Here is a 23,303-nt window from a genome sequence, read left to right on the forward strand (position 1 = left end):
GGGGTTAAACGCCCCAAAGCGACTCAGGCTACGAGGAACGCCTTAGTGAAGACCTCCGGATATTTCGACCACCTGGGGTTCTTTAACGTGCACTGGCATCGCACAGCACACGGGCTTCGAGAATTTCACGTTCATCGAAATTCGGCAGCCGCGGCCGGGATCGAACCCGCGTCTTTTGGGTCAGCAGCCGAGCGCCGTAACCAGTGAGCCACCGCGGCGGGTAAAAAATGCATGCAATCGGAAATCAAGCCTTGAGTCCACAACAACAGCAAGATCCTGTACACGGGCAGCACGAGACATTTTCACAGCAAGAAAGGCATAATCAAACTTAAATCCGTCACACCTTCTAGTCAGCGAGAAAAGAGAAGTTTTTTTTAATGTTTAATTTAATTCGATTCATTGTCTAATTGCAAACGGTGGCAGTCTTCTGAGTTCTCAACCTTACGGAATATAAGATAATCTGCAAAGTGCAAAATCCTCGTGTTCATGACGAGTAACGGCAAATGATTAATAAATACTACAAACAACAGCGGTCCTAAGTGGGAGCTTTGAAGCACTCCCGATGATATAAGCTCGTCGAACACACAGCCGGAAAATCAAACGAGATTGCGACGGCTGCAAGCTAGCACCTTTTGAGCCATTTGCAGAACATGTTCAAAGCCCATATTTTTCCCATCTTCATCAGAAGTACCTCATGGGAAACCGCCAAGAAAGATTTAGTCATCTCAAAGTAGATTACAGCCGCGTTTACATGAGTGCGACAGGACAGCATCGCATTTACGTAAACGATGATAATGGGCTAGCAAAGCGCGTCGCATTAATGCGCCAGACGGGGGCCGATCAAGAATGGCAATTCGGCTTCAGCGGTGAAAGGAAACATGTTTGGATGTGTTCCTCCTCCTCACTAGAGGCGTTTACATGACGGGATTGAGTTCATGTAAACACTGGGTTCATATACTGGGTTCATGTAAACACCGCAGTGTCGGTTCCGGGAGTCGACAGAGCGCAGTCAACTCCGCTGCAGGGGGTGGGTTGACTCGCTCGACCCCAACCGTAGATAGCACGTAAACCGGATCGAGTCGAAGAGTCGGATTAGTTGGAGGGGAGAGGATAAATGCGAACCTGTTTTACGCCGTCGCGCCTGCGAGACAGCGGTGCCGTGCCGCAAATTTGGAGGCTGCCACTGCCCTCACGCGCTGCGCTGCTCGACGCTTGGTGTAGCTTGACACGCAGTCGTCAAGAGAGGCTGACATTGTTCAACTCGATCCGCCGCAGTCGGGTTCATGTAAACGCTCGAGGCTACTCTCGTGACTATACAATACCCCCCTCTCCTACCCCTTAGCTGGATAACAAAGCAGACTTAGCCCAAGATGGGGGCGGCTGGACCCCTCTGCTGGGAGCAAGGGGCGAAGGGTCACGTCCCGCCAGACTTCATGCCGTACGCGCAAACAGTAGCGCACTGGATCCGCGAGATACGCTAGGAGATGCGATTCACTACTGTCGCATACATGTGAATGCGTTTTGTGTCTACCTATCGAGGATTGAACATGTGAGGCTTATTTATCCGATATAGATGCATAAAGTCGTTTCCATGGGTCGCACTTTTAAAAACCGTGTTTCAGAGTTGACATCTTTTGTTTGAAGAATGAGCTCGTGAGTTCGTACATTACCATTTTAAAAACGTTCGCAAAAGAACAAATCAGTGACAGGGGTACAAAATTATCCACATCGCAAGCATCGCCAGACTTGAATACGGAAACTACTACTGACAGCTTCAAACGAAAAAAAAACACCAGTTCGCAACGTTAAATTGAACAAATACGCCGAAACAGTATTAAAAATTCCAGCGCATCCTTTGATTATGAACGTGAGATTTTCATCGACTCCCGTTGAATGTTTTCACTTAATTAAGCTCATAAACTGCCGGTACAACCTCATGTTCAGAGACGCTCTCATAACGCCAAGCAGTCAGCGCTGTCTTCAAAAGTGATAACAGCACTTGTGTTATCAGTGCGCACAAAACAAGAGTTCAAGGATCAGCGATAGCGTGGTATGCATCTTTGGGTTTGAAACAGATCCCATCAAGCATCTTCAGCACCGCACCTTATCATTTCTTTACTTCCGCACTAAAGCACCAAAACTGTTAGCTTCTGTCTTGGAGTTCTGACCGAGAAGTTTGTGTATTAAGCTAATCGCGTGCAAATGATTCTTTCACAGGTGGTCTGCATAATGAATATATTTGACATAAATACTAAGATTCTAATTTTACAAACAGTTTGTAACACCGCTGTTTTTTCTTCAAGTAGTGTCTCAAAAAAAATTACGAGGAACTTTAGCGGCTAAAGTGCTGAAAGGCGAAAGCCTGAGTGCTGCATTCTGCTACACGATTGTTCACTTCACATTTTGTTGGTGCATTAATTAACTGCCAATTAATGACGCTTAAGCTTCGCCTTTAGGAGTGGAACGCGACAGCGTGTTGTAGCGCTGCCACGGAGTCCATTGAACGCCACCACCCGTTCGGCGCGATGCCTTGCCCTTTGAACGCAAAGCTTTTTAAGGAAAGTAAATGGCGCAGTAATTCTCTGTCGTCTCGGTGGACACCTGAGCCGCACTGTAAAGGAAGGGAGGAAGTGGAGTGAAAGAAGAAAGAGGGGCCCTAATGAAGAAAATGAAAATTGTATTTGAGGAAAGGAATATACGCATTAACTGTCTCGCATATATCAGTAGCACTAGTCGAAAATTGTATTTGACGAAAGAAATTTGCGCAGTAACTGTCTCACATATTTCGGTGGACACCCGTCAAAATTCGCGCATGGTGACATCACGACAATTTGGACCAATCTGAAACGCGGACAAATACGCCTTGCTCGTCAGTAAATTGTTTTTTGAGGAAAGGAAATGTATCTGTCTCGCATATCTCGGTGCACACCGCAACCTCGCCGTAACGGGAAGGGACGAAGATGGGAGTGAACGAAGACACCGTATTCACTAGACGCACCTTTGTTCATTCCAAACCATCGAGCCGGCATAGCAGAGTGGTAGTGTGCTCGACTCGCACTCCGGAGACCGGGGTTCGATTCCCAAGCTCGGCCAATTTCTTACACGGTTTTATTTATTTATCTGGCCTGACTAGAAAGGTTAATTGGACTAATTGGTTAAGCAAGCAATTAACTAAACTCAAACTTACTTGGAGCATCACTATACGATCCCTTTAATTGGTTGCATGGTTAGTAGCCAAAGTACAATTGGCCCCGTTTGAAATTCGCGCACTGTGACGTTACGACCGTTTCGACCAACTGAAAAGCGTGACATTTCTTGTCGACAGCTCCTGCTTACAACGATGAGGCATTAAAGGCTTCCGCCTTAATATCAAGCAAACCCTGACGGGAATCTAGAATTCCTAGGATGGCTTCATGGTATTTATTTCTTCACTATTCCCTATACAAGTGATGTCAATAGCTCAACGACTGATTCAACATTCTGTACCTCAAATAATCGAGGCCAGTCGCAATTGTGGTGTTCATTTTACAGCGCACCTAAATTTTTCTGGTAAGCACCTCATGCACTGGACGAAAAGACAAAAGGAATGGCAGATGTGAACTTTGAATATTCATAAATCAATCTTTCCACCTAGTATCCAAAGAATTAACCGTGAAAACGGCAGGATCCGTATTTGGCGCAAAGTAATCCCAGCCGACGAGATAGTGCGAACTATCACGTGTTGGAAGTCCCAACCACAAACATTCTTAGTATATCTAGGTATGGTGTTCTAAATGCACTTGATAAACAACGGAAGCTATCAGAACACCACCCACCCGTTTGTTTAAGCACATCAGAATGCATTCTGCGGGCTTTGAAAACAACTTACTCGTCACAGAAATAGGAGGCACTTGCACTCGATGAGTCTATAGCAATGTTTCCGTCACGCGCATCATGACTAAGATTAGTAGGCATTCGCGAAGAGCATTTCCCTTTTAGTTCGGAGCACTCTTCTTTTTATATTAGAACTTAATTTCTTGTGCCATTCTCGGATATGGTTAGACTACCATTAGGAATACTCAAAGAGCGGGAAGGAATACAGGTTTCCACCGGAAGGTCGAAATACGCAACCATATAAGGACACGCTTGAGGTTTGCTCCCAAGTTCGAACAAATTCCCATCCAGAGAAACATGGAAGGAGCAATACGTATTGTACCTCGTTTTCAGTCTTGTACACGTAATAACTTTGTCCCCTACCTGCTATATCCGCCAAAGTTGCTGTATGTTCGACGCTGTTGTACAGCTGGATTCAGGCGGTAAAAAAATAGATTTGTCGGCAATTTGGGCGCTTCATTAAGCATCGCTGCTTGGCTGCTTAGCTGTGCCAAACGACGCTCGATGAGGGAAAGGCTGGCTCACCGTTTTGGTCAGCCGTGGCAGATGAGTATGTTGGTACTCAGAAGGAGGCCTGGGTCAGGGGGGGGGGGGGGGGGGGGGCAACTATTCGTGGCAGCGAAGTTTGTCACCACGGCAGACACGTACTAGTTGCGACATTCCCGACAGTCGACAGAGCGAGAACTCGGGCCACTCACAGCTTCGGGCAGGAGCGCAAATCTCGGATCGAAGCTGTCGCACCTCAGCGACCAACGCATCCATTCGACTAGACATTTTTTTCGCACCATCGCAACAACACTCGATGAAACACTGACAGAAGCGGTGTCTTGAAGATCACGGGAAGAGCGAAGTGCCTTCCGCGTCGCCAGTATTGCAGATAAGCTCTGTAGTCGAAGCATCGCGCTGTATCACGCAAGCAAGACGTTATCACTTGTTGGTCCCGGATTCCATGAGGACATTGTGTTCCTCGGCATGTATGATGATGCATTTGCAGTGAAAATGCTGCTTGCAACACTCGCACGGCAATAACTGCTGCCTACCACGAATGGGCTGGGAGCAGCACGCACATGTTGTCGATCTGCGTCGGGCGCCATCTTGTTCAATATGAACGCGAGCAGCCTTTGCCCAGAGCGCGGCGACAGGGCGCTGCGGTGCAAGTCGGCGCCATCAAACGTTAGACTGTGGGTTTTAGTTATGCGTCCCGTGCGCATGCGCGGTAGAAACTGAGGAATGCCTGCTCATCGCTTCCTTGTTCAGCCCTCGCCTTGCAACATCGTCTCGCGCCGCCAGGGCCCGCTGCCTGTATTTGTGCCGTTGTGACGGTGGCGAGGGCGTCGACATGCCGCCGTAGTTTCACGAGCATAACGAGACGGTTTAGCAAGCAGGCGCGGGTGATAACGGATGATCGCGCGTTCCTGCATGCGCCCCACTCGCCGCGGCCATAATGTCTTTCGGCGGGTATGTTCGCTGCGTATTTAGCTAAGAGGGACGGTGCAGTTCGCGTGTGTTCAGAGCGGCCAACTTGGCTGATTCGGGGGCGTCTTATGCTGCTGCGAGTGTAGCGGAGTAAATGACTCCTCAACGATATTTCGATTGACATCTGTAACACTCTAAACTCAGTTGCCTTTGCTCTGAAATTAGGAAAAAAAAAACGGAATATGGTTTGAGGAAAGAATGGAACATTTATTTTGAGACGAAACAACCAAATAATGCCAATTCTCGCACTCTTAGCCCGGTACGTGTTTAAATCGCACGATCACCATCTGCCACTTGCGCTTGCTTCTAAAACGCGTGATCACCCGCCATCTCTTGTACTTGTTTGCCTAGCCGCCTCGAGATTTCAATTTCACCTCCATCGGCGGTAAAATTTTGATGGAGGCGAAATGCTAGAGGCCTGTGTACTCTGCGATGTCACTGCACGTTAAAGAATCCTAGGAGGTCGAAATTATCCGGAGCCCTTCATTACGGCGTCCCTCATAGCCTGAGTCGCTTTGAGACGTTAAATCTCCATAAACCACACATAACCGACTCGCGTGAGACGGGATGGTTTTCCGGCCGCTGTTGCATATCATCCAGCGCGTCTCTGGCAGAGTGTCTTTTTAAATAGATTAAATGAACAAACTTTAAAGACACTGTGGGTAACGCGCATGTTTGTTAATTTTGTTGGAATTTTTTAACCCTCATGGGTCCCGAGTTTCAATTCAATACCCGTAATCGTACGCATACAAAGCGGCGACGATGCGGTTGAAGCTGTGTCGGTCATAAGCCGTTTCTTCCGCCAAACGGTGCAGACCGACACGTGAACTAGATAACGGTTTGCCATCCACTTTCGGGCAAACAAATGGAAGAAATGTTTTACGGAACCACTTCACTGCAAAATAAAAGTTTCTATGCCACCCTGACTGCCTTGAAGGCGCGGTAAATTGGATTAAAGTCTCTGAAAAGGGCGCTCGAGGTTGCCTATAATGCGCGTGCATTATGTAGAGTACAGGCTACCGAGTGGTGTGCCGCGTAGATGGCCTCAAAAACGAGGCAATCATTTACAGTATATATTTTAGAACTCTCCCTTCCACGCCTTGCAGCGACCTGCGCTGCAGAGCTTTCGCCCCAATCCGTGCTCAATGCGTCAAGCAGTGATCGTTGCGTCTCAGCGAAGTGCTGTGATTGGTTCACCGTGGCGTTTCTTTCTGACGTCACGCAGCTCACATGGCCGCGGCCGCAAGCTCCGCCCCCCCCCCCCCCGCGCTTCGCAGCCAGCGGAGGGAGAGAGTGAGAGTGGCCGGCGGAGGAGTGCCGATATTTCAGCCCCGCAAAAAGTGACGAGAGGAAGGCGCGAATACGCGATAATTCAAATTTTGACTACAATTGACTCAGCTTCCACAAAACGACAGCCTCAGAGTTTCCAGTAAACACCTGTACACTAGCTGTAATCGTTAGAAAGTTTAAAAATTATTTTTTTTTATCACTAGGTTAACGGCAATTAAGTCACTTTTTCTCTGCCTGGTCACATTCATAAAAAGCGAAACACAAAATAGCTTTCCGTAAGTTGCACGTAGTACATCAGATTCAACCCAAAATAGAAGCATTTTACGTTTAACTTACGGCTCGTTTATTGCCAGGAAAATTGCGCTGGATAGTATTACGTTAAAATTTAAGCAGCGCTTAAATTTTAACGCTGAGATATGGAGGCAGAGATATGGAGGCAAGTGCGTTTGTTGCAAGACTGGCTAGACCTGGTGTGTTTTATTGAAGACGTGGAATGGTCAGCGCCCGTCCTGTCATGTCCTCTGTGTATTCGTCCTAAAAGTTAGCGCTGCTTAAATTTTAACGAAGGAAAATGCATAACCAACTAGCCCCGCAACGTGTTTTACATAGTAATACGTATTGGTTTGATTGTTTTTTTTTAGCGTGCGGATTCTTGCGAAACATTCCCCGAAAATATTCGTGGGCACGTGCGCACTACACGTGTACACTAGCTGTAATGGTTAGAAACACGTGGTTACAAAGTTTAAGAATCATTTTAATTAATTGCTCGGTTAACGTGGATTGTCTTCTCGCTTTTTCTGGGCCTGGTCACATAAAAAGTGCAATAAAGATAGGTTTCGTGTGCTGCATGCAGTGCATCGGATGCAATACAAAAGCAACAACACTAAATCAAGGGAGGCCGGCGTCACCTACTGTCTCTATTAATTGGTCCCACTAGCTTTCGGGGAGGTTGCCGCACTATCAATCTGCAACGCCTACGGCTGATCCAGACAACAGCCACGATCCGGACCATATCCGAGATCTTCAACTCACTACGATGCTCACATCCTTTATGGATGTCCTCCGTGCTCTCCTTTCTAGCCAGCGCACGACAGCAGCGCACTGCAAGTAGTTGTCGCGCTACATCCAATTCTTGCGGCTCAACTTAACCGCAGCCATCATCCGAGAACCTACACATCAATGGACACTGCGGCACGGAAGGAAACCGCACTGTTTTCCTACCTGTCAGCGACTGGCTTAAGGGACAGACTGCAGTCCTCGCCCCTTCTCTCTTTCCCTTTAAAAATACCCTCATCCCTCTTCCCTGTTGCAGGGCAGCCAACCGGAACACCCTAGGCACTTCACAGGAGCTGCGTTTGAAATATAAGCGCGTGGTTTAAACGTTCCCTTTTGCGTCCTTTAGCACTTTTTGACCCGCGTCCTCCTTACTACGCTGTTGCGACCACTATGAAATAGTTCCAAGCCCGCACATTTATTTTAGATTAATTTCTGCAATTTCTGGCCAGTCAATGTGCACTTATTTACTCATTATAAATGCATTCGTTAATAAAACAGACTGAGAGGTTGGGGCACGCAGCAGGCAAATTCTTTTTCTTTCTTTTATTCGTTGTTTAGACGTTTGCGATAAGCATGCGTCAACGTGTAGCTGTCTGGCATGCTGGATCACCCTGGGGATCGAAAGTGCCCGCTTGAAAGATTAATGAAAGATTAATGCATTAACGCACCTGAAGCCAACCTGAAGCCAACCTTCGAGGCATAAAAACTTGCAAGAAGTCTAACTTGGACGCGTTTTTCACTGTAAAAACTCACAAACCAGACTGGCCCTTGAGGGCAATAATTTCTGAGGGTGGGACTTGGCAAAAGATTCTTGGTGTCTTCTTGCAAGCAAAATTAAAACTACTAACAATTGACGACCCATTTCAGGTGAAATCTTCGGACGATATAGCCAGATTTTTAAATGACAATTCTAGCAGTGACTTCGCCGCATGCTCAGTTGATGTAAAAGATCTGTACTATTCCATACCGCATGACGAGCTAATGGTGTCTGTAGAAGAATGCATAGATACGCATGGTGCTGTTGCATTCCAAAACGCCTGTGGAATGTCTATTAGAGGGTTCCTGGAACTATTATCAGTGTACCTCAGGTCGACTTACGTCGTCTGGGAAGAAAAAGTGTATCTCCAGAAACGCGGTGTTTGCATTGGCTCGTGCATAGCGCCTCTACTCAGTGATTTGTACTTGGCGCGAAAAGACAGGTTCCTGAACGAAACCCTCGCTGGTACAAGCGTAAAAAAGGTATTTAGGTACGTTGATGACTACCTGGTTCTTTGTGATGGCCAACGCGCGAATACGTTAGAAACAGTAATGGAGGAGGTGGGTCGCTTTGCACAGGCTTTGCAGCCACTTATTGTCACGCACGAGCTTCCTGCTCAAGGGTCACTAAGGTTTTTAGACCTGAGACTTGAGTTCGCTAAAGGGCATGCCTGCTGGGCCTATGAGCCCAGAGGGGAGAAAGCGCCAATGCCCTTCCAATCAGCTCACTCTAAGTTGACCAAGAGGGCTATTGTGAACTTGTCCCTCACAAATGCCTTGAGGAAATCATGTGCTCACAAAATGGAAGTGAGCTTTCTTCGCCAGGCTGAACGGCTTGGCAACTCGGGCTACCCCTCGCACCTTTTGGTTTCTGTTGCCAAGCAGATGAAAAAGCACCTGATGCAGGCTAGGCCCGAGCAGCAAGATGAGGCAAAGAAACAAAACGAAAGGAGGCCGGTAGTAGCAATACCGTATATTCACAACGTTTCTCATCGCCTGAAGAGCATAGGTCGAAGAGCTGGCGTGAATGTAGTGATGACTGCTCCTAACAAACTCAAAAGTCTGTGCAGACGAGTCAATTCCGACCCGACCAAAAAGAAGCAGGGATGCACGATAAAGCATCGAACACCCTTTGTGGAGTGCACCGAAGGCCTTGTTTATTCGTTGCCAGTGGCATGTGGTAAACAATACATAGGGCAGACTGGTAGGTGCATAAAGGAAAGGCTACTAGAACACAAAACTAATTTCGAGCAAGCTTGCCGGAACCTGGGAATTCATTGCAGAGATTGCCCTTCAACAAGTTGTGCACCTGTTTTCCAGAAATGCAAAGCTTTGGCTAATCACAAAGACCAGTTAGTCAGGGAAATAATCGAGGCAGCTTCGATAGCGAGTCTGCGCGACGATTGTGTCAGCACGCCGTCTGTTGCTTTGACTAAGAAAGAATTTGAAATGTTAAAAATGTGATTATTAATCTCTGTGATTATTTATCTTATGTTTTTTTTGGACGCTTGAACGATATGGTTGTGACGCATTTGTTGTGTTTTTTTTAGGGGGAAGAAGGTATAAGAACCAGTGTTTCTTCGAAATAAAAACCAGTTGTAAGTCAGCGCTTGTCTCTTGTCCCGGTGTTTTGCGCTGTTCCGTCACAAAGGGAAATCTGTCCTGGTCATCCGCCGTGTTCCACCCTGTCTCAATCTTCCCTTCTGGACTGAAATCTCCGCTAACACGAAGAGGGGAATTTAATACTCTCCAATTTTCTACCGACCAACTAGGGCAGGTGATGGCCAATGAACTGAATTTAAATTATGAAAATAAATGAAATCGCTTCCGTTATGCGAATTGAATTCGCTCAGTAATTAAGGGCTTACGGCTGACGCTGGGATACCAAGGCAGAACGCACGCCTATATGGCTAAACCAACTGAAACAGCTTTCGCCTTTAAAGAATAAAAATGTAGGCACATGGCAGAACGAAGTGATTATGATATTTAGACAATGCATAGACTTAGCACACATTTTTACAGGAACAAGTGCACAACATTCAGTGCGGCACCATTCTACTCCGAGGAAACGCGCACGTCACTCATGAGCAAGAAATGCCGTATGCGACGTAGACAGGGTTCGGGCAAGTCATCCAGCTGCCTCTGCCCGTCATCTCTGGCGCTGCACTCTATGCCGTCACGCACTACGCCTGCGAGGCGCATGAACTCTGTGAAGTCTTGCAGTCCGAGCACGCACCGAGCAATCAGCTCCTTAGCTTGAGCCTCGTCGACAAACGCCGTCGCCTGAAGCTCGTCTACCAAGGTTGGAGAGGAGGAGATCTGCTCAAAAGCCTCTGCAGTGTACTTCACACGGGTGCCGGTGACGAAGCGAGCAGCGCGTTTTGCCAAGGCTCGGTTCCTGTGTAGGATGTCATGGATGTCGAGGCGCTTTCTCATCCCATCAACGCCACCACGAAGACAGCGTATGTCCTGCAGAGCGTAGTTATCCGCAAGCTCCGGCTTTGAGAGCTCTGTGATGAACACGGTGGAAGCTCTGGGACTGGGAGCGCGTAATGTGAAACTACGCAGGGCTCGACTTCGGAGCAGGAGTCTGGCCAGCGGTGCCAAGTCACAGGAATTCTGCCTCGAGAAGATGACGGTCAGGTTTCTGATGCTCGTATTTCGGCACACGGCGTCGCATATAGCGGGCCCGCACACATTCCAGCAGTGGTTACGGAACGGCAATTCCAGACACAGCGCCAGATGTGTAATGCTAGTCGCGCTCTGGATCAGCTGAACGATCGGCGTTGAGGCTGGCTCTGTCGCACCGTTAATGCACAGAATCGAGTCCACCCTCAGTGTGATGTGCGTGAGGTTTTTGGACACGGTCGCTGTGTCCACAGCGGTCTGGAGCAGTCCGAAGGGCACTGCGAAGGAGGGGCAGCCCACCGGAGGAGGGCCTTCGTCTGGGTAGTCCACCAAGCAGTGGCCCTTGACGACGACTCTGTCTTGCAGGCCACATTCAGAGAGCGTTTTGCAGATTTCCCACCTATGGCAATTGAGGTATTCGAGGTTGATCTTCTTCAGCGATTTGTTCGCGGTCACCGCTCGACAAAATTTCTGGCACGCTAAGAAGCTAAAGCCGCACATTGAGAATGTCAGTTCCGTGATGGAGGTGTCATTCTCTAGCAGAGCGGAGATCCAGTGCTTTACAAAGTCATCGTTGTGCCGAAAATGGCGCCATCGGCATTCATGCCAATGGAATCCTTCAACAACTTCGTTATCATGGCTGTCGCTGCACGTGAAGCTCAAGTGCCTGAGTGTCTTGTTGGTGCGCAGAAGCTCCTTTATTGCTGTGGCGTACTGCAACTTGAGCGTGCTCACCTCTAGCTTGAGTCTAACCAGGCCCTTGTGAGTAGCCAGGGCATCGCAGATAGTCAAGACGTCCATGTCCGGACCATCATCAGGGGCTTTAATAAACAGCGATCTCAGGGACGTATTCAGCCTCAGGTACTTTCCGAGAGCGACATGCGGGTTGCCTATGCCGTAGGGTGCACTGCCACTGTTGAGAATCCTTGACGAGAGAGACAGGTCTCGGATGCTGCTGTTCCGGAACAGCCCTGCTAGGAAGGTGCTGGCGTCCTCAGGGTACACACGGACCTCCAAGGCTATAAGTGTCTCCAAGGTAGCTGTTCCCGCGAAAAGAGGAGCAAGATCGGCAATCACGTGTCCGTGGAAGTCCACGGACAGCTCGAGCGATTTCAACCGTGTCAAGGAAATTACAGTCGCTGCAAGGGCGCCGGAGATGACTCCTGGCGACCTCAAGTCCAACGAAAGCCTCTTCAGCCTCAGCGCGTCGCGAACCGCGAGACAGATAATTGTTTCACGGCCGGTGAGGATATGGTCGTTGATGGTGACTTCCGCAACGCACCGGTGCTTAGTCAGCAGGTGGTACAGAAGTGTCGTGGCTTGGCGCTTGTCTTTCATCGTGCTGAGGCTCCTCGTGCATGCGCTGTCACTCGCCTGAACGAGGATGAGCTTCGAGGGCGCGTCCTCTTGTAGTTCCAGCCCGACGGCCCGGAAGAAGCTGTTCCAAGCTTTCATGTTGGTTGCGATGTGGCACAGATGGCCTTCCCGGCTCGTGCATGGTCGACGATGGTCGACTCTTAGACCGCCGTACCGGCTGCAGACTCCGTCCATCTGTTCCAATGGCAGTGACGGGGCCTTTGTGACGTGAAAGTCTTCGGGTACCTCAACGCTGTCGGGCGCTTCCTCGTTTTCGAGCTCCTCGACGCCTATGGGCTCCTCGACTTCGGCAGGCGCCTCGCCGTCGGCGGGCACCTGCTCGTCTTCGGGTACTTCTTTGTGTTTGGAAACATCAGCCTCCTCGGGAACTTGCACCTCCACGGGAACGTGAACCTCTTCGTGCTCCGGAACCTTCTTGGGCGACACATCCTCCTCTTGGTCAGTGTTGAAGGCAGCGCTTTCATCTGGGCTCTTCCGCTTGTTCATGATGGCAGCCCCGTCCGGATGAAACTGACCTGCACGAACAGCATCGCAGGATGAATATAAGGCCGTCGGCGCAGCTGAAATCAGTAAACACGTTTACTACTGACCTCGCCCGGGCTGGTGACATGTAATGTACAGCGCCAGGGCGAAACGTGCTGAGTGGTGGGTTGTGACGAAAGACGTGCTCAAGTTTTTTTGAGAAACAGACCTGGATACCCGTCTGTGCACTACCTACATGGTTTACAGTTTAGTCAGCTTATGGTGTGACATGCGTGATAGTGCACATTTGTGTTTACAAGGAGCCCCTACTGCACTATGTGTTAATGCCATGCGTCGGTTTGTGTGTTCAAGACATGAATTTCACGCGCGCCTAGTCACCGCGATGCTCATGCCAGCAATCTGCGTGTGTGCGGACATCACCCACGAAACTTATTGTTTAGTGCCATCTTCAACCTTCATTCGCACTTTCCCTTTCCTCCCCTTCCCTTTCCCCTGTGTGGAGTAGCAGGCCAGGGCCATGTTACCACCGGCCGACCTCTCCACTTTTTGCTCTCATTAAAATTTCTTTCTCGCTCTCTTTGTACAGCATCTTGAAATAAATCATGCAGCATGCATGTTTCACAGTAACGCGTCCGCAATTCCCATGATGTCCTGCATTCATCTGGTCATTCAAACAGGCGTCTCCCACAATAGCCTAGTTGGAGTGTAACATGTTGGCATCATAATCCTAAACATGGGGCAAGCTAAGAGTTTTTTTAATTCGTTTAGCGCCTTCTTCCCCTACCATGTGCAATAAGATCTATCCCCTGTTGGGTTTGGGATGCCCCCCCCCCCTCTTGCCTGGGTGGATTAAGGCAGCTCGCGGTCCCCTCCTGCCTAAGTGGATTAAGGCAGCGGACCCTGACCGGCGAAGGCCGAAGATGCGGCGGGGGCTGGCAAAGACGGCAGCAGCGGCAGAATCAGCGGGACTATGGTGGCAGCGGCGAAGGTCAAAGAGGGGTGCTGTAGCACCTGTGATGCCTCCCCTCCTGCCTAAGTGGATTAAGGCAGCGAACTTCCAGGACCGTGGGACCATAGTTGCAGCGGCGAAGGTCAAAGACCGCCGAAGGCCGAACATGCGGCGACGATGGCGGCGTTCCGTGGCCGAGTCGACCCTCGGGTCAACGAACAGAGTGGCGGTGTGCTGAGTGAAAGACAGCAGTGTTTCATTTCCCAGAGAACACAAAACCCTTTCCCATCGACCGAGCTGCCAGGGAACGGGACAGCCAGCACCGCCCTTGCCGTGTGTGGTATCAACAGTATCCACAACGGTCCGTCTGATTGGACGTCATCCTTCGAAGTTTATTCCCCAGTCAGGGATCAGGGGAATACGAAGGCTATTTAACGAGGTATTATTTATGGCAGTTAAAATTTCGTCGGGTGACGTTGGAGAAAGGAAAAATGAGCATGAAATGCGGCTAGCCGTTCTGATATGGTGAGGTGACGGTGCAGGCTCGTTAGCGAAGAAGAAATTGCGAAAGACTTCAGCCATTTCAAGTGGTTGGTCATAGTTGACGCCGTTGTGTGAAATCCTGGATACTTGGCGATTTTGTACATTTCTATCCAGAAACGTGTTAACTATTTCCCATTTTTTCTTTGCATTGTTACCCGCTTCAAATACCCTTCGTTCAAAGTACGCCCGTTTAGCCGCTTTTAATTGAGTCGTAATGTTGTTACTGAGTTTTTTGTATCTGGTGTGTAACTTCTTGTTGAAAGGCTGTTTTTTAGTTTTTTTTTTTGTATAGGTTCTCACACTTTCGCAGAGCAGATAAGAGTTTCTCTGATAGCCAAAGATTATGTGGAAAGGCTACAGCCTTTTTACATTTCATCTCTTGCGAGTAGGTTCCTATGTAGTTTGAGACTAGTGACAAAAATTTTGAAAAGGCTACCTGTGGATTGGTAAGTGATTTAATCACAGACCAATCGGTATGTTTAATGGCATTAATAAATTTATCTTTTTGCAGAACCATCCTAGTGCGAGAGGCTGAGCTGGGTTTCGTATTGTTATCGAAGCGGATAAGTATAGGTCGGTGATCAGTAATGTCGACGTCAAGAACACGAGCTAGTGGTGAAGATAGTAAACTGGAGAGAGCATGATCAATTAGAGAGCATCCTCCGTCATGGGCGACACGAGTAGGGATTTCAATGAGGTGTTCAAAACCGGAACTCTGGAATGTGCTAGTGTAGTTGACATACATTGGTGATGTTTTATCCGGTAAGTTAATATTGATGTCGCCCATAATAATGGCATTTTTGTTTTCTAGTGAGATGGCATGCAAGGTATGATCAAGGGCTGAGCAGAAATCAGCTACTGATGTAGATGGTGAGCGGTAAATGCAGCCAAATATGAAGTTTCTGTTGTCAATGCCAAGAAAGTGGTAATCTAATTCAATCCAAACAGATTCACAGTTAGGTACAGCTAAGGTGAGATCTTGCCTTCGTTTGTGAGTTAGTTCTGCAGAAACATATATGGCTGCACCACCGTGGCTACTGGTTTGTCTATGGCAGTATTCCGGTATGTAGTTAGAAAAACAAAACAGATTATTATCGTCAGGAGATAACCATGTTTCGGTGATAGCAAGTAATGAAAATGTGGTAGAAAGTGGAGAAAGATAGTTATCTGTGTCATCAAAGTGCTTGCGTATGCTTCTAGCATTGAAATGAATAGCGGAACGATGGTCATTCAAAAAGGAGTTTAAGCTGATTGTGTCCAAAAGAGAATCCATGGCTCTTTTATTGAGGAGAAAGCGAAGTGGAAGGAGAGCCCTACTCCACTTTAGCCAAGTCAGACTCGCTGCGAATGCGTAGAACATTGCTGGTAAATGTCTTTCTGGCTTTGATCTGGCAGTTATCTGTCCATACGAACCTCCAGTCTTTTTCTTTCTTTAACTTAAGTGCTTTGGAAAGCAGGCTCTTATTAGCTGGTGTCAGGTGGTCATTAACAAAACGTGATGACGCAGAACCGGTGCCTGATATTCCTATATCGCTAAGGCATAGTTTGGCTTTACGAGCCTTGCTGACAAAATCAGCTTTCTGCACTCTAGAGTAGAAGCGGGCGATTATGTTTTTCTGGTCATTTGTTTGGGTGGGTACGCGATGGACGATTTCAAGGTCTGTAGGACAAATGGGACTACCGATTTTTTCTCCTATCACTTCGAGGATGGAAACACAGTCTTCCCCTTGGGAGCATGGGACACCTTTGACCCCTACATTGTTTAGGCGGGAGTATTGTTCAAGCTCTCCTAATTTCAGAGACAAGGAGTGATTCTCAGCCTACAGCACCTTGTTTTCTTCAACCAATGCGTTATTTTCGACTCTAAGTTCTTCGACCAAAGAATTCATATGCTCAGCACTGGACACTATACAATCAACTTATTTCTTCAGTTCTTTCACATCCACTCCAGGTGCCTGCATACTTAGCAAGAACCTGCCGAAAACAGCATCAGATAACTGCTCAGTCATCCCACCTAGTAGTGCCTCTAAAGCCTCAATCTTTTTTGCAAGCTCTGCATTTGTCGGCATGGTGTATGCAAAGCCTAGGCAACAGTACCCGCAGAAAGAAAAAAACAATTCACTTGGCAGCAGCGGTAGAACAGGTATTGCACTATGCACGAGACAGCCAAAATGTTGAGGTTATGACTAACCTGCGTAGAATAGATGAGAGTGAACGGTTGTGCCAGTTGTGCTACCGCTGCTGCCAAAGAGTCGCAGTCTTCAGGGTCGATGGCCTTTATAGCGAAGTCCCGAGGTGGTGGTGGCGCTCAGCGATGGAAAATATTGATGCCGCCAGCTGATGATAGGAGCACGGGGGAGGAACCGCCACGTGTAGTGACCCGTGGCGTGACGCAGGCCAGTAGATGGTCGATAGGCCTCACCGCGGGTTAACGCCGTGAAGATCACGTCCAACGATACATCTGCGTAGAATAGATGAGAGTGAACGGTTGTGCCAGTTGTGCTACCGCTGCTACCAAAGAGATAACAAGGAAGGAGAGAACTTTATACAGGAATATTTACATTATTTACAAAAACGGTAACTGAGAGGGACTCTCAGCGGAGAAGGAAACTTCTTCAGGAGTCAACAGGAGTGCTCACTGGAGTCCTCAAAACAACACCCGTTAAATAACGCACGGATTCCCCAGATCCCTGTCTGGGGAATATAGTTCGAAGAATGACGTCCAATCGCATGGGCAGACGTGGACTCCGGAGGTACCACCCACGGCGGGGGCGGTGCTGGCTGTCCCGCTCTCTCAGCTCGGTCGGTGGGAAAGGGTAGAGTCGGGAAATGAACCTCCCGCAGTCTACCCGCATGTGGACGACCTTCCTCGTGCACATGTTTGACGCTTCCCTGCCGGATGTCCAAAACACGAGACGCCGAGGACACAGCCGTCTTTCATTAGCACATCACCATGCACTCTGTCGGTCGACCCGAGGGTCGACTCGGCCACCTGACGCTGCCACGTCGCCACCACGTCGCCGCTGCTTCTGCCGCTGCTGCCGTCTTTGCCAGTCCCCGCCGCATCTTCGGCCTTCGCCGGTCAGGGTCCGCTGCCTTAATCCACTTAGGCAGGAGGGGACCGCGAGCTGCCTTAATCCACCTTGGCAAGAGGGGGGGGGGGGTCCCAAACCCAACAGCTCCGCTTCGGACGCTAAAAAAACTTTAGAGAGTTTTAGAATAGCGTCGTGGCGAATAGGGTGACCCTATCCGCATGCGCTTAGCGTTAGGGGAACGGGTTCACGTTTTCTGTTTATAGAATAGGGTCGTGGATGGTCGCTTTGCGTTGTTTGAAGGCAGCGCCATAACGGCGGGAAAGAGAAGCTTCGAGAACAAATAAGTTAATATATAGGCTGCATTTTTTCATTGTGTAAATAAAACGACATGCAAACTGTTGCAATTACCAATTTCCACTTAGGAAATGGAAAAAATGATGCAAATATTTTTTTTTTATAATGCGGACATGCTCAATCTGAGCCAAGACTATCCACACAGGAAGACCAAAATTGCAAACCTGTTTGTGGAGATCAGTAGTTCGAACCTCCCGCGCTCTATGACGTCAGTCGTCGAGTACTCGCTAAGCCTAGCAGCTCTGTAAACAAGGAAGCAATCTAAAAATTAGGCGTGTTTTATCGCTTAAATTTTGTGGTTCAGGCAAGTTCAGCCAAAGCGAAAGCCTCGTTCGCCTTTAGTTTCCCGTGAGCGTGAGCCACAGAGTAGCGGCAACGACGAACGGTGTTGAAGCGAGAGGCCCCGCTTCGAGAGGCGCCGCCATGTTGACCCAACGTAAAGCGGCTTAGGGGCGCACGCTATTTCGCCGATTTAGCGTTAGCGTCGCCCGCTCACGCAAAGACCCAAGGGCCGATAGCGTTCTGCGCATGCGCAGTGGCGTCCCGCTATTCCCCTATGACCCAAAGCGATAGGGTGACGCTATACTAAAACTCTCTATTGTCGAGCATACTTCCACAGCGTGGCTGTGTTGCAGGAAGTATTTACGTTATGAAAGGGAGAACATTGATCAATTGTAATGACATTTAGCTTGACATTCACGTTAATTGTGGCGTTTTTCTTCAGTTGCTAAAATCCTATCTTCAATACCGCCGCCAGCAAGTTGTTATCAATAATCATTTGTCTGATGTACGAGCAGTTCACGCAGGAGTACCTCAGGGAAGTATTTTGGGGCCTCTGCTGTTTTCTTTTTACATCAATGATCTGGTAAACATTGACAACACAGCAAAATTCATCATATACGCTGATGATACCAGCATACTTTTAATAGGGTCTGATGCCGAGCTTCTTATCTCACGCGCAAATGTACTTCTAAATGAACTACATTCCTGGAGTATCGTTAATTCGCTTGCCATAAACAACAGTAAGACAAAAGCTTTTTTTTTTCAGGCCGAAAAACCGAAACATAGACACGCAGGCCATACTCCATCTCGGCACTGCAAATATTCAGATAGCGTCGCAAGTTAAATGTCTTGGTGTTCTGTTCGAAAAAAATATGTCCTGGAATGCTCACATAGATGCAGTTGCAACTAAAATTTGTCGCATTACAGGGATCCTGTGCAAATTGCGATATTTTGCTCCTGTTTGCATTAAATGCCTTATTTTCAGTGCCCTTTTTACTTCACATATTAACTACTGTCACCTAGTGTGGGGTACAACTACTTTGTCAAATATTACTAAACTTCACCTCCTACAAAAAAAGGCAATTCGTATAGTTGCAAACGCTGCATACGATAGTCATACTGCACCTCTCTTCAGGGAACTAAACATTATCACACTTCCTGACATTTATAAAACAATGCTCCTTAAGCGTTATTCTAACGGAATTAAACAGAATAAAAACATTTTAGGCGGCATAGCAAACCTGACACCTAAACGAAAAACACGGAATACCCGCAGTACTGAACTGCGGGAAATACCTCGAGCACGCACTAACTATGGATACCAGATGCTACATAATATGCTCCCGTCGCTTCTAAACAAACGAGTTGTTTCATAGCCACAATACTGTTTTTTTTTGTTGTAAATATATCATAGCCACAATAATTGCACTTTCTACCTTTTTCTGTATTACACCGTACATTGTATACTTCATTAAACACTCTACTAATCTTGTAATTGTTTTGCTTATGTCCTGAATTTGTGCCACATCCTCCCATGTCTGATGCGTTGTGTTTGTATCCTAGTTTTGTTGCCAATGCCATGATTTTTAGGGGCCGTGAACCCCGTCAAGCCCAGCTAGAGGCTTTTTGTTCACGGTCCTCAGCATCTGTAATGTTGATGTTGGAATAAAATGATGATGATGATGATTGTGCCGACGCTTAGAACGCACTAATTGCTTATATCGCTATACCGTCTTGGTGCTCCATCGCAAAGAAAACTTTTTGTTCAATATCAAGCATTAGGTGTCCGGCTAGTACACAGTTCCAATTCCCATGCACTCCTAATCTGTCCTGTCGGCCATAGGAACAAAAAGGGCTTCCTTGTCGCTTCCGTGGTGCGCCAGTTTATCAGCAAATTACCGCTGTCGGCTCAACTGAGTCGCAGCGCCAACAGAAAACAAATTTTGTCATGGTTTATGCAACCTGGTGCATAAACACGTATTTTCGCTTAATTTATCACAGCTTGAATAGATATTAGCAGCGAAGCCAGCATTCACGAATTCTGAGGTCCGAAGTCACGTTTATTTTATTCGGGAGCTCTCCCCACGTGTTACAGCGTTGCGTAGCGTTTGGCTAAGAGTGAAAGAATGTAACAAAATCGCTCATATTTTCCCATGATTAGGGTAGATACGAACACCAGAAATATAGTCCGCTAAACCTTTTACCCCCACGATCCCTCTGACATGCGTACGGAAAGAGCAACTGAGATTGGTAGCGGTAGCACTTACAATCCTGTGCATGAAATGTGTTTAACTGGAACGAGCGCAAGCTCAGCGCAAGGATGCCGAACACGAACTGGGGCGCGATTACGAGTCGCTCGAAATCGTCTCAATCGGAAAGTGTCTCAAAAAGTGTCTCATTTGCCCTGTTCCTATCGGTCGGTCGTGACCAGCGGCCATATTGTTTTTTTGCGTCACCGGCCGACGTCATAAACGCGCAGAAGTGTTGACGTTGCTCACCTAATTATGCGAGCCGATTGAGACGATTTTGCAGGATTGGAACGAGTGGTCTCAAATCGCTTGAGACAGAAAATGGCGGTTGTTTACATGGCCGGTGGCCGCGCGAGCAACGGTGTAAGAGGGTGCATGAAGACGGTTTTGACGTGCCGGACGAGTTGTTTCGACGTTTTGACATAGGAAGGAGCACAATGGCTGTGCGACGAACTCTCCGTTGAACTTGGAGGTGTGCGGGTGAGTGCGCGGTCAGTGGAGCGGCAAGTGCCTGTGCGCGCCTTCGCCGCCGGTGGGTTTGAAGACACCGTAGGAAATGAAGTAAACGTCGGCGTAGCCCAACCGACTGTGAGCAAGTGTTTGCGGTGAGTTGCGGAGACCACTGTCAAAGTTAAGTCGCAGAAGGTGTGCGCTTTCCGGCGAGACCCCCAAGACAAGGCGGCGGCGAAGGAGGACTTCCTTCGCATAAACTTTCGCCACCGCCCGGCGGCGTCTTCCGAGCATCATCCGAACGGAACGGCACCACCAACACGAATATCAAGTGCTTAACCCGAAGCGGGCGGCATGAGTTGGTTACGAGGCGGAAGAGTGATCGTTGCCGCAGTGACCGGGCGTGCCGGCTCTTAATTACCGCAGTGAGATTGCAAGCTCCCATCAGCTGCACCGGTCTGCTTCCGTATGTCGGCAGTTGCTGCAGTGTGATTATTCATGGTGGCCGGGTATTTTCTGAACAAAAATAAATATAATCACGCATCGCCCTTGGATCACATTTGCCATCGATAGCAGACTAGGTGAGTTCACAATGGCGAGTCGCGGAGGTCGCGCGACAAGCTTAAATCGATTTATTACGCTCCCTCCCCGCTTTACATGTGCTTGGCAAACCGTAACTAATTGACCGAAATCGGTCGCCTGGAATACTAGCGCGACGTTTGCAACTCGCCAGTGTGAACTTGCCTTAAAGCTGCCTTCGCCAGTTTTCGAGCCAAGCGCTGCTTCCAAATTGTTCTCCGCAGACTCGTAGCAATCACTGCCTTTAAACAGATTTTTCCGCGCACTTAAGACGTCTGCGCAGTACTTTGATTCTGCGTAATGTGTAAAAAAAGATGACAGCCGTCGAATAAGCTGATTTTGTTTCTGGCTGCCATGTTTACGATGGCTGAATATGTGCGTGGAGGGATAAGGCTGAATCCGTTGAATCAGGCGGCAGCTCACGCCGCCTAGCCGCCGCTACCGACGTTTTTCCAGCGTCAGCGCATCCTCGCGGTAGCAAAAGTGACTGAAGAGCAAACTTAATTGCAAAATTGAGGACGCTTCTTCTTTTGCTTCATGTCGTTGAGTTTGAAACATAGTTTGTTAGCGAAAGAAAACATTCTTCAAATTATTAACGGCGTGTTTACAGAAAAACTTTAGCATACAGTCCCTTATTGGGCAACTAAATGCTTCCTGGGTGGAACCCTACTATTAGACACCACAACCTCGCTGCTAATTGGTTCATTCCGCGGTCAACGACTCGCGATGTCGTCATTTTGACGTCAGAGTCTCAAAATTGAGACAGAAACTCGTAATCGCGCCCCTGGTGATCGAAAACACGCGCTTCGTCGGGGACAACCTTCAGTCTGTAGCTCGCCTATCCAGTTACCACACCACTGAGTTCAATAAATAAATTGTAAAGACGAAGACGAACATTCTGTGCAGCGGCGGCAGTGCCATCGCTGCGCGTGCTTTGGGCTCGCTTTGGCTGACCGCAGACTGTTGCCGCCCTGCTCCTTCAATAACGTCCCAGTGCCTATAATATAATAAACCCCCGTCTTACATTTGGTGGAGGTGCTGGGTTACGATATCGGCTCTGGAGCTCGGTAACCGAACTCTTCCGACACCTGCTATGCCAGTGGACACCCAAAATCAAGCCGTGCAAGCAGGCCCACCGACTGTCATCTGTGCCGGCTCCCTTCGCCAGCGGGACCCGGCTGTCTTCAGCGGAACAGATGAACATGACGTGGAAGATTGGATCGCGTCTTACGAACGTGTGAGCCTCTATAACAAATGGGACGACGAGACTAAGCTCACCAATGCCATTTTTTATCTTACCGGTGTCGCCAATTTATGGTACCGCAACCATGAAGGGGACGTTGGAACTTGGTCAGCCTTCAAGACGAAGTTCTCCGAAGTGTTTGGTCGCCCAGCCGTCAGACAACTATGCGCCGAACAGCGCTTGCGCGAACGGTCGCAGCAGGTCGGCGAAAGCTTCACTAGCTACATAGAAGATGTAATCGCCCTCTGCAACAGAGTGAACGTCAGCATGCCGGAAGCTGACAAGATAAAGCAGATCCTGAAAGGTATAGATGACGACGCCTTTCAAATGCTGCTAGCGCGAGACTTGCGCACCGTTTCAGAAGTCATCACGCTGTGCCAGAGCTTCGAGGAGTTGCGTAAGCAGCGGGTCCTGACTCGTGAGCACTCCGCTCATGTAGAGTCACTTGCTGGACTGAGACCCACAGCTGATAACTCCTCTTTGCTGCAGCAAGTCAAAGACTTTGTGCGTGAGGAGGTGGCCCGTCAGCTTTCTCTTTTGCCTAGCCCTCAGGGGTCGCCACCATATTTGGCCCCGGCTCTCCAACATGCTATTCGAGAGCAGGTTGCTGAGGCACTTCCGTCCGCCCATTCACCATCACATGTCGCTGCTCCGCTGACGTACGCTGACGCCGCTCCCAG

The sequence above is a fragment of the Amblyomma mixtum genome, chromosome 10 (genome assembly GCF_055824585.1).
Source record: "Amblyomma mixtum isolate Tamu chromosome 10, ASM5582458v1, whole genome shotgun sequence".
NCBI classification, from domain to species: Eukaryota; Metazoa; Arthropoda; class Arachnida; order Ixodida; family Ixodidae; genus Amblyomma; species Amblyomma mixtum.